Here is a 13,149-nt window from a genome sequence, read left to right as displayed (position 1 = left end):
CAAGGCCAAAATGGTTTGGGATTGGGTTGCTACCACATATTTTGATGGTGGTGATACCTCTCAAGTCTATGATCTCCGGCGTCGTGTCTCACATCTCAGCCAAGCGGGTGGCTCCGTGGAAAAATACTACACCGATTTGCAAGGACTCTGGCATGAGATTGATTTTCAATGTCCCAATCCGATGAAGTGCCCTGCCGATATTGAACGTTATAATAATCTTCTCTAAGAAGATCCGGTCTATGTATTCTTGGATGGTCTTGATGACAAGTTAGACAATATTCGCAGCGACGTGTTGTAGATGCACCCGTTTTTCACCGTGGAGCAAGCGTATGCCCATGTCCGCAGGGAGGCTCTTCGCCAGGTGGTGATGAACGCTAGCGACCACAAACCACCTCTAGGGGCGGTGCTTGCTTCAAAAGGTGGATCGACTTCTCAGTATACTAGGAAATCTTCCTCTAAAGCCCGTACCTCATCCGATGGTCTCAAATGCTCTCATTGTGGCAATACGAAGCATACACGTGAAAACTGCTTCCAGTTGCATGGGTACCCCGATTGGTGGCACGAGCTTCAAGCCAGAAAAAAATGAGACGGTACGGCTGAAGGCGCGGGAAAGGCTGCTGTGGCAGCAGCCGAACCTTATCTCTCTCTCATCCCGCCCACTGCCTCACCTAAATCGGACTTCTCTCCTGTGGATCTAGGTAACATCTGTCATGCCTTGCTTAGTCGTCGTCATGATGTGGACAGTAGTGATTGGCTCCTCGACTCTGGGGCCACGGATCATATGACGTTTGATCCCACAGATTTCTCCCATCACTCACCTCCAAGGCGCACCAGCATTGCGAATGCTAATGGAGTGACCTCACCTGTCACAGGAGCCGGATCTGTAACCCTATCACCCTCTCTTCATTTACCCAACACTCTACTTGTTCCCTCTTTATCTCACAAACTATTATCTGTTAGCCAAGTTACTACAGATCTAAATTGTGTGGTGCTAATGTTTTTCAATTTTTGTCTTATTCAGGATATTCTCACTAAGGAGATCATTGGGCGTGGTACTAAGAGGGGGGGATTATACTACATGGAACATTTCAGCTTGGGTTGTGCGCACCATATGTCTTCTACGCTTGGTTCTAAGGCTCGACAGATTTGGCTGTGACATCGTCATTTAGGACATCCGTCGTTTGGGTATTTACGACATTTATTTTCTGATTTATTCTCTAATGTGGAGACTTCTAAATTTCACTGTGATATTTGTATTTTAGCCAAAAGTCATCATGCTAATTATCCATTAAGTATGAATAAAAGTGATACACCTTTTGCTTTAATTCATTCTGATGTGTGGGGACCCTCTCCTTTATCTACTATATCTGGTGTATAGTGGTTTGTGATATTTGTTGATGATTACACTTGGATGACCTGGCTGTATTTGATGAAACATAAAGATGAAGTGTTTCGTATCTTTCAGTCATTTCATGTTATGGTTCAGACCCAGTTTTCCGCTCATATTCGGATTCTCCACTCTGACAATGGTGGTGAATATGTTAATCACTACTTTCATTCCTATTTTCAACAACATGGTCTTATTCATGAGACCTCATGTCCTCAGACTCCTCAGCAAAATGGAGTCGCTGAACAGAAGAATCGGCATATTCTTGACACTGCCCGGGCTCTCCTTCTAGGCGCTCATGTTCCCACATGACATTGGGTCGATGCTATTACAATTGTCGTACATTTAATCAATCGCCTTCCTTCCAAAATATTAAATTTAAAAACCCCATTACAGTCTCTGTCAGCCTTAGTCTCTCTACATATGGCCCTAATGCTCACTCCTCGCATATTTGGGTATGTGGCGTATGTGCACCTCCCTAAGAACCAGCGCACCAAACCTGACCATGTGCCCTTCGGTGCCTCTTCTTAGGCTATGCTACGCATCAAAAAGGCTACCGCTGTTATGATCCTGCTATTAAGCGTACCTATGTGACTATGGATGTCACCTTTTTGGAAGCCGAACCGTTCTATCCTTCTTCGGCATCCACTTCTTCTCTTCAGGGGGAGACACTAGATGAAGAGTTGAATTGGCTGAGTTTGACTGGCTTGAAGATCGGAATGGCACACCAATGATTGGCGAAGAATCCACAAATACATCTTCAGGGCCTATCATACCCTCTGAATCTAGAGGGCCTTTGGCAACTGAGCTCACATCATCAGGAGAAGAACCCGAATCCCCCTATCTCTCAGTGTCTGCAAACCCATCTCCTGAGAATATTCCTAAGGTAAGCAATTTCACTATACCCTCATTTATGAATAACATAAATACGTCTGCTGGGTATACCTTACCTTTCAAGCATAACCGTGGCAAGCCACCAAACAGATACTATCTAGACATTGAAGAAAGAAGGTCGAGGTATCCAATTGCCAACTATGTTTCCACCGAAAAGCTACCTGAACCTCTCAAGAAATTCTCACACGATCTGTCCGCATGTCATATTTCCACTACAGCTCAGGAAGCTTTAGCTAATCCCAAGTGGACATAAGCAATAGAGGAAGAAATGGGAGCACTACTAAAGAATCAAACATGGACTTTGGTTCCATTGCCCAAAGGAAAAAAAATAGTCGGGTGCAAATGAGTCTTCTCTGTTAAACATAAGGCAGATGGATTTATAAAACGATACAAGGCAAGACTAGTCGCAAAGGGATACACTCAGACATATGGCATAGATTATCAAGAAACTTTTTCGCCGGTATCCAAGTTAAATATAGTAAGGGTCCTGTTATCTCTCGCAGCCAACTTGGACTAGCCATTACACCAGTTTGATGTAAAGAACACATTTCTCCATGGCGATCTTGAAGAGGAAGTCTACATGAATACTCCTCTAGGCTACACAGCATCTTCAAAAGCGGAAGTTGTGTGCAAATTGCACCAAGCAATGTATGGATTAAAACAATCTCCTCGAGCATGGTTTGGGAGGTTCAGTCTGGCAATGAAGAAATATGGCTTCCACTAAAGTAATTCAGATCATACATTATTTCTGAAGCACCAACAGGGCAAGGTAACAGCTTTAATTGTATATGTCGATGATATGATCATCACAGAAAATGATAATGAGGAAATCACTAAGCTTAAGAAACAATTGGCGGCCGAGTTCGAGATGAAAAATCTGGGAGGACTCAAATATTTCCTGCGAATAGAGGTTGCTAGATCAAGATGAGGTATATTTCTTTCTCAGTGAAAATATATATTAGACTTACTATATGAGGTTGGAATGTTTGATTGTAAGCTAGTAGACACTCTAATCATTCAGAACCACAAGCTTGGAGAATATCCAAGCCAAATGCCAATAGACAAAGGAAGATACCAGAGATTAGTTGGTAAACTTATTTACCTCTCTCATACTCGTCCAGATATTGCCTACGCAGTGAGTATAGTAAGTCAATTTATGCATTAACCTAATAAGGATCATATGAAGGCTGATCCAGATTTTACGATACTTAAAATCCTCTCCGAGAAAAGGGCTTATGTTTTCGAAAAATAACCATTTCAGAGTTAATGGTTATATAGAAGCAGATTGGGCGGGGAATACCACAGACAGAAGATCCACCTCAGGATACTTCATGTTTGTTGGAGGGAATCTTGTTACATGGAGAAGTAAGAAGTAAAAAGTGGTGGCATTATCAAGTGCTGAAGCAGAGTTCCGTGGAATGGCTAAAAGAATTTGTGAACTCCTGTGGCTCAAAAGACTTCTAACTGAAATTGGGTTTGCTCCTACATCCAAGATAGACCTCTTTTGTGATAACAAGGCAGTTATCGCCATTGCTCACAATCTGATCCAGCATGATCGTACCAAACACATGGAGGTTGATAGACACTTTATCAAAGAAAATCTCGAAGTTAAAATAATTTGGTTTCCATTCGTGAAGTCCAAAGACCAACTAGCAAATATTCTTATAAAGGTCGTATCAAGCAAGGATTTCTATAACTCACTAAACAAGTTGCGCATTGAAGATTTGAATGCTTTCACTTGAGGATGAGTGTTGGTGTGAGTTGTCAAATCAATCAATGAGTTGTCAATTAAGAGAAAATCAGAAAGATTATATTCGTGATTGTACAACTCATTGATTGATTGTACAATATCTATGTATAGCTAAGAATATGGTTGCTAATTTTCCTATATATTTGTACAATATCTCTATAAAGAAAGTATGAAAGAAATACGAGAATAGAAAATCTGACAAAATCTGCCTCATATTTTAAGATCATAGCATAAAATGAGTTTACAAAATGGATGGACGACAGAACGGATCAATCATATACACAAGGGTCTTGTAAACTATTTACTCTTTAGCATTTTTTAATTTTATTTTTTCTATGCACGCACACACATCCCCACACTCACGCCATAGTGGAATTTCACCACCTATATGGTACTCAAACCCTTGATCCGGTGTTGAAACCCCTAAGAATCTACTTCCGAAGCATGAGTAAGGACCCATTATTTACTCTTTAGCATGCCCACCCATTTGGGGTAGAATCAAGACAATGAATGGCTTACGGATCTTTACTCTTGCTCCGGTGGTAGACTCTTAAGAGTTTTAACACCTGGTCAAGGGCTCCAATTCCCATAGGTGGTGAAATCCCACTACTGGTGTGAGTGTACACACTTACATTCATTTTTCAGCACATTTCAAATTAAGGTAAAAAAAAATGAGGCAGATCCAAATATGAGGTGAACTGCACCACAGGAAGCAGCAGGAATTGAATGCTCACGGTTGAAATTTTCTTAAGGGCCACGGAAGTTTTGGATCAAGTTGATATTCTTGTTTCCCTTCATCTAGGTCTTTAAGACCTTGTCAACAGGTTAGATGGCGAGAAAACATTACAGTAGGCTTCCTAAACTTTTTAGTATTGGACATTCAATCAATTGTGGTTTCGTTGGTGTGGTCCACCTGTAATTTGAATCTGCCTTATTTTTGCATTCTTGGGTTAATATAAGATGGAAAAATGGATGGAACGTGGGTAAAAGACACATTATGGTGGGGACCATAGAGCTTTGACATCAGCTAGCTCATCTTAGTTAATCGAAGTCAACTAGGTGGTTTTATCAACGAGTTTTCAAATTTTATGTAATCGAAATTAGGGTGTATCTTAGAGCTTTCTAATTCATTCATAGGGTTTTCATGGGCTTGTAAGGAGAGATTTGAGACTTGTTTGAATCGGGTATTCTTTGTATCTCTTTCTATCGCTTTGTGCCATGATTTTTTTCCGAAAGGATTTGTTCCCGTTAAATTCAGGAGTCTTTGTGGTTGTGATTGATTGTGTTATTGAAATGCTTGGCTTGATTCTTCTTGTGTGCTTCTGTGGTTCCCTAACAAGTGATGTTAGAGAAAAACGTTAGGATGCAGGTTGAATATAAAAGTAGAGAATCAATGGCATCTAATCATAAGTTCAATGTTGAGAAGTATTCCGGGTAAAGCAATTTTGAATTATAAAAGGTCAAGATGATTGGCCCTATTTGTTCAGCAAGGTTTGGACTGATGTGTACATGTTGTTTCAATGTCGAAGGCACTTGAGGTACGGCCAACTTTAACTATGCATCCCATCACAAGGCTAACAATGAAGAGTGGACCGGACCTAATGGACAGTCCAGATAGGTGATGTAGATGTAAACAAGTCCAAATGCAACTATGTGCACGGTAAGGTTCCCATATACTCAGCCTACCAATCTTCCTCCCAACCGTTTTTTATGTGCCATTGGCAAATAATTTAGGATGTTCCAATGTTGTAGATATATACTCGAGGCAGCCATGCCAATACAGCTTGTCAAATCAATAGCTAGGATCACCAAGCATGAGGCTAGATCCAATAAATTCAGTCGTGATGGACCCTAGAAACATCTTTGTTTTATACCATGCCCATTGAAGAAGTCTTTGGTGTGTACCCCATAATTTACAAACGAAGTCGTTCTTGCCAGCTGCTAAAATTTTCGACGTTTAATTTCATCCTGTTAATTAAAGATTTAAGTAGTTCAGATGAATGCACATTTATGTTCTGAGCATAGTCAATCGTCATTTCCACGCGTTAGTTTGCCCACATCTCATGGGACTCATCTTGTCAGGAGGTTTCCTAAATTTGGACTGATGCACGTGCATGACCTGAGCATGGTCTACTACATCCTGTCAAACCACGATTGCCTCTGCTTTGTGAAACTATCTAAGCTTTAGTCTACCGACGCCTTACCCATTTAACAAAAGGGGCAGCCATTTTTTTACAATGCATCAGCTATTTTTAACGTGGACCCATCCAAACCTGACACAAATTTTAATGGATTATGTCTACGTCTAAAATTCTGACTCAATTGTTAAATGAGTCATGTCTGAGTACCCACTTCAAGTCGACTTGGCTCACTCACCCTTCAACTCAACCCGGCTCACTAGATGTTGGTTGAGTCAAAGATCTATACAAGCACCCCCCATGAAGCAACTGCTAAAGGGATGGCCCATATACAAGGGGATTAAAAAATAAAAAATAAAAAGAAAAGAAAAAATAACAATGCCTTAAATGGTGAGAGGTTTGGAATATTTCAATCTGAGGATTCTTTTCCCCGTATATCCAATTTCCAGCTGTCTCAGATTTAATGGCTAGATTAGGACACCAGAATTAATGATGGAAGATTTGTCACATCCATCAGTGCTCAAGACTCTCCATAAAATTGTCAAATCAATATAGGTTCAGGATAACACAGGCACAGTGTCTTATACTAGGGTCGATGGCACATGAGCCGCAATGCATAAGCTCATCCAAGTCACAAACAACTTACGACTGGTGACTTTTATCGAGGATAATAGTGGTGCTTCAAATTTCATAAGATGTTGGCAACAAATGGCACAACAAAAGGGTATCCATCCCTCCATGATTCCAATTTGGTGGATTGAGTGACAAGATTGGCCTTGCGCGTATAATACAACCCGAGTTGTCCTAGCAAGGACCATTCCTTCAAGCTCTATCTAAAATCGACCAACTGGGTCTATGACAGCCAACCCTAAGCGGCAGTCACCCAAAATTTCAAGTTACAGAGACAACCATGTACAATCAAGACATATAACTCTAAGCAGGATTATGTACACGAAAAGGACATAATATCTCGGCAACTTATTCCAAACAATTCATCAAACATTTGACATGCACCATAGAGTTATACATGATTTCACAGAAAGAGTCTAGGTTACTTACTATACACATAAGGGTGAGTAATCACATGATCAAATCAACGAATACAACACATGAAACATAAGCATAACAAAGTCATACCCACCGAGGAGAAGAAAAAAACAGCACAACATATAATTCATTACCTAAAATTATTATTGGCTGAAAAATGTTTACCCAGAAGAATAATAAAATCCCTGGCTAAGGGCTTCTATAACAAAAATGATTGAAAAAAATTCTAGCCTTCAAACCTAATTTCATCAAAACCTTAGATTAGATGCAAGAAAAGCTAAACTAGGTTTGAAAACACACAATAGAACGGTACCCCACTTTCGATTACTACTTCACTTCGATTAAACGGAAGCATAGGCACGGGAATCAATGAAATCCCCAAAAACCCTCATCTCCATAACACTAAAATCATAAATTTTTAATTTTTCTAACATTTTAGGAATGAATTTCATATATATTGTTTTTTCTGGAGACATCATAAGGTGAGTCACCCAACTCACACTCTCGGGTCTTGCCCATAGTTGTACGATTCCAAGAAAAGCCTAAAAAATCTAATTAAAGAGAAATGCTAAGCCCAATGAGAGGAACATATTTCTATAGTTTCATAATCATTGGGTAACCAACAAATGGTCTAGGACTCTTTCAGACATTTCAAGTACTATTGACAATTTTGCAAATACAGTTTCGCAGGTTTCTATTATAAGTTGTAGAGGCTATTGATGATAAGTGCAAGATGAAGTTTACCTAGTGCATTTATTTGTGATCTAAGTATGTTTAATGGTAATTATGATGTGACACTTGTATTTAATTATTCCCTAATTACTTAAGGTTGATTGTTTTTCAGGTCTTTCACCTGTATATCAATGTTTCTACCATATGCATGCCCCAATCATTAGATCAGCCAGCATGTGAGTTCTAGTGGGACTCCAACGTACGCTCGATGTTAAGTTGAGCAGATGTAATTAGGCCGTCTTTGGATACAGGGGCAGATTAATTAGGTGAGGCCCTTACCGTGGGGTCCACCTTGATGTATTTATTCTACATCCACAACGTCCCATGTGTTTTTCCACATAAATTTATGGCACGATTTAATAATTGAAACAGATCAAAATTTCAGGTGGACCATATCATAAGAAATAATGGTGATTGACCATTAAAAACTTCTCATGGACAGTAGAAGTTTTGGATCGAGGTGTATCCCTTTATCTAGGTTTTTGTGACCTTATCATCAAGTTGCATGGCAAATAAGCATCATAATGGCCCTACCTTTTATTTTATTTTATTTTATTATTATTATTTTTTAATGGCAGGGCATCCAATCATACCGTTTCCAATAGCATGGTCCACCTCACTATGCCAAAATGGCGGATTTGCGACGTCGCAAAAATCGCTTGGTTCTGTCATAGGCCCTTCTCGAAAATCCGAAGTCCAAACATCGCGGAATTTCGCGACGAACCAAAATCCATCGCTAAAATATGATTTACGACGGATTTTGTTCCGTCGTAAGTTAGCAACTGACTAAATCCGTCACAAATTTTGATTTTGTGACGGAATATGCTCAGTTGCAAATTCCCGCCCAAAATACCAAATGGCGATGCTTTTCAATTGCTTTTGCGACGGATTATGGTCCGTCGTATAAGGACTTTTGCCTTGACATTTATTTTATTTTTACAATATGGTGGAAAATCATGTTTTTTTCTAGTCTAAGAATTGTTTTTTAATACAAATTCAGTAGTTTAATTGTACATATTTGTATCTAATATTATTTTTTAACAATTGATTGAATGCAAAATAAATAAATAAAAATTATTTTTATATCAAATGAGTGGAAATTATTAATTTTTAAAAATTTAAAACTAATATTTAAATGATTTGTAAGATGACAAGAAAAAAAATATTTAGAAGTTTAAAAATTTTAACAATGTTTAAGAAAAGATGAGATCTTGAAAAAATAAAAATCGTGATTTAATAAAAATCTATTTTGTGGTGAAAAAAAAAAAAGAAAATTGATTAAAGTTGATAATTTTGAAAAAAAAAAAAAAAAAAAAGAATTTGATTTCGAGAAAAAATTAATATCCTGAAAAAGAAACTTAAAAAAGTTTTCAAAAAATGTGAAAATTTTGACGATGTTGAAAAATGAAAATATTTTGAAAAAGAAAATGAGAGTTTGTATTTTGAAAAATAAAAAAAAAAATTGAGAAATTCAAAAATAAATGCTTTTAGAAAAAATGGAGTTAGAAAGAATTGAAAATTTTAAAATTAAACAATATTAAAGAATCAATACTTTAACAAAAAACAAACATTTTGAAATAAAAAATAAAGAAGTTGAAAAAATTTGTGATTTTAAAAAATAATTGAAATGTTAAAAATTTGAAATTAAAAGAAAAAGTTATTTATAAAAACATTGAGATTTTGAAAGAAAAAAATATCATTTTAAAAAGGAAAATTAAAAAGTTCAAAACAAAATGATATGCTTTTGAAGAAAAAAAAAATCGGCATTTTGGAATTTTTGAGAAAAAAATAAATTTTTAGAAATTTTTTGAGATTTTGAAAATAAAAATTCAGAAATTGTATTTTATTTTTTTTAATATTTTATAATAAAATTGATATTTTGTTAAAAGTTTTCAAAGAAAAATTAAGCATAAAAAATATACATTTTGAAAAAAAAAAATGTTATTTATAAGTGGAAATTAAAATTTATTTGTGAAAAAAAATATGTAACCCGATCGGGGTGAGTAACTAATCAAATTGAAGGTATTGATCAGTAAAATAGATTGAATGAACCAAACATATAAAATGAGCCAAATATTCTGATCAAAATTGTGACCCAACTTATTGACCTCGCGAGAACCTAAGAATTAATGTTAGTAAGTTTTGTGGGCCCCATCATGATGTTTGTCGAACATCAACACTGTGCATTTGATGTGTCCCTTTTAGGTTATGAGATATCTCCAAAATCATCCATATACGAAACTCAGGTGGGCCATACCATCTAAAACTATGTGAAGACATCCTAAAAAATATAAAAGCACTTGGTGGGGCCCACATGAGTTTTAGATGCGGCTGAAACATAGTTTGACCCCTCATCCAAGTGGGATACACATAATTAGTGGGTTGGATATGTGAATCACATTTAGGCGAGCCCAATATATGATTATAAATGTTTTAAGGAAACTCATTTCTATTCCATTCAGGTGAGTTACTAATTACCCTTAGCATACTGAGTAAACTCTATGGGGTCCTATTTATTTTATCCACTCCGTTCATCCATGTTAACAGTTAATTTGAGGTCTAAAGAATCAAAAGGAAACATATCTAAAGCTCAAGTGGACCACACCACAGGAAATAGCGTGATTGGACCTTTACCATTGAAAAATTCTTGGAGGCCATAGAAGTACTTTTAAATCAAGCTTATGTTTGTATTTTCTTTTCATTCATATCTTTTTGATATTATGAACAGGTTGGATGGCAAATAAACATTACTGTGGGCCCAAGGTAGGTATAACGATGGAAATCATTATTCCACACTGTTTTGTGTGGCATGGTCCACCTGAGTTTTGGATTTACTGAAAATTTAGGATCAACCCACCCCGTTCATCCATTTTTTGAGATCATTTTAGAGAATTATCCAAAAAATAAATCATATTCAAAGATTAAATGGACCACACCATAAATAAGGAGAACGGATTGGCTACTCCCCCTGACACCAGCCAATGGCTGGCGGTCGATGCTCTATGAGTCCCACCATGTTGTATGTGTTTCATCCATGTCGTCCATCTATTTTTAAAGATCATCTTATAGCATGAGACAAAAAATGAGATATATCCCAATATTAAATGGACCACATTACAGGAAACAGTGTTGAATGAGCGTCAACCATTAAAAACATTTTGGGGGCCATAAAAGTTTTGGTTCGAGATGATTTTTGTTTTCCCCCTTCATCTAGGCCTATATGACCTAATAAACAGATTGGATGTCAAATAAACAGTACAGTGGGCCTTAGGAGGATTTTAATGATGTATATCCAATCACTATTGTTTTCATGTGGTGTGGTCCACCTGAGATTTATATACCTCTCATTTCAGGAATAAATCCCTAAAATGATATTTAAAAATGGATGAACATAATGGATAAAATACATACATCATGGTGGGCCCCATAGAGCACCGACCACCAGCCAAAGGGATGGTGTCAGTGGGAGTTGCGTGACTAGCTACAGAAGTGACATCAGCAAGTTCCGTGGGCCCCACCATGATGTATGTTTTGTATCCACACCTTCCATCCATTTGGAGAGATCATTTTAGGGCAATATCTAAAGAATGAGTTATATCCAAAGCTCCAGTGGACCCCAACACAAAAAAAAAAAAACTGTGGGACAGTGACGCCCACCATTAAAAACTTCTAAAGGCCACAAAAGTTATAGATGAAGCTAATATTTGTGTTTTCCCTTATTTTATGTCTTTTTTGTTTCTCCTTTTTTTTACCATTTGAAGAGGTTGGATTTTAAATAAACATTACGATGGGCCTTAGGATAGTTTTAACGGTGGGAATCACTCTCCCCGATGTTTTCTTTGGTGGGGTCCACTACAGATTTTTATCTGCCTAATTCTCTAGCTCATGACTTAAAATGATATCTCAAGATGGATGGACGGTGCGGATGTAACACAGATTTACATGGAGCTCATTTTTTGGTGGACGTAGCCAAAGGTCTGGCTTTTAATGGTGGACGTTCAATTTCCACTTTTTTCCAGTGGTGTGGTCTACTTGATATTTATATCGCTCTCATTTTTTGGTATTAACCTTAAAATGATATGGAGAAGTGGATGGACGGCGTGGATTAAAACATATAAATCATGGTGGGGCCCGTAGAGCACTATCAGATGGAAAGCGCAAGTGACGTTACATTTTTAGAGTGACAATATGTGAGTTTTGTGTTTGATGTAAAACAGTGGTGACTCATTCATATTAATAGTGGTAATGCTATTGAATTATCCAGACGATCTAAATAATGGGTTTAGTTGTTAATGGTTAATATTTATACTTTTTCCTATATAAAACTATCTTAATCATTCAGTAAATGGTCCCTTAAATGTATGGGTATTAATGTAATTGAAGTGTTAAATTATAGAAAACTCACAGTTTTCAGACTTGAAACTAATATCTCATTTCAGAAGAGGGATTTCCAAATCCCTCTTTCGAACGACGCCCGAGCTCTGCTTGGTTTCTCATTTTCTTCTTCCGTCGGTGGGTGAGCTCCGAATCTTTGAAGGATTTCAGGCATATCTCTCCTGCCGTTGGTGAGCTTCTCTCAAAATCCCTGTTTTTATTCCAAAATCCATTCCATTTGTCATTGCTTTCTCTTTTCTTCTCATTGGCCATGGTTCCGGTTGGCATTGATTGTAACAATGTTGAGATTCGGCAATGTGGAATGGATGCAACTTGGGGAGGATGAAATGAATGTCTTTCGTAGGAATAGATGTGATGTAGCTGTGATTAAGAGCAACAGGCATTTGGAAGAACTAGCTTTCTTTCCTAGATAGTGGATCTCATGGATTCGCATTCATTCACTAAATTTGATTAGAATATTTTTCTATTATCTTTTGGATGTGCATTTCATTCACTGTTTCTACTTTTTGCAGCTTGATTTTGCAGTAACAATGGCAGCACTGCTCGGTATTCCTTTTCCTTTTAGAAGGTGCATCATAAGGATCTTGTCAATGTTAACTAGTAGTGATAATATTATAGTTCTACATTTGGCATTGTTGTAAGCCTGTTGGAGTAGACAGGGTCCAGTTGTATTTCAAACAGTTCCTCTCCTTCGTTTAGATAATGTTTCATACATTCTCCTCACACCACAGAGGCTGAGGGTATGAGGAATCAATACACTGGCACCTTCACATCACATGTTTAATTTGTGATCGATATTTATTAAA

At 37.4% G+C, this 13,149-nt stretch overlaps 1 long non-coding RNA gene across 1 annotated transcript; it reads left to right on the top strand.

Annotated features, from left to right (window-relative positions):
* The first annotated feature begins 12,376 nt into the window (after window positions 1-12,376).
* Window positions 12,377-13,149, top strand: LOC131253222 (uncharacterized). The gene is made up of 2 exons (XR_009175026.1): window positions 12,377-12,513; window positions 12,856-13,149. It is a non-coding gene; the product is annotated as an uncharacterized LOC131253222 (long non-coding RNA).

This window comes from Magnolia sinica, chromosome 8 (assembly GCF_029962835.1).
Source record: "Magnolia sinica isolate HGM2019 chromosome 8, MsV1, whole genome shotgun sequence".
Lineage (NCBI taxonomy): Eukaryota > Viridiplantae > Streptophyta > Magnoliopsida > Magnoliales > Magnoliaceae > Magnolia > Magnolia sinica.
The sequence above is the reverse complement of the archived record's forward strand: the minus strand, read 5'-3'. Positions and strand labels throughout refer to the sequence as shown.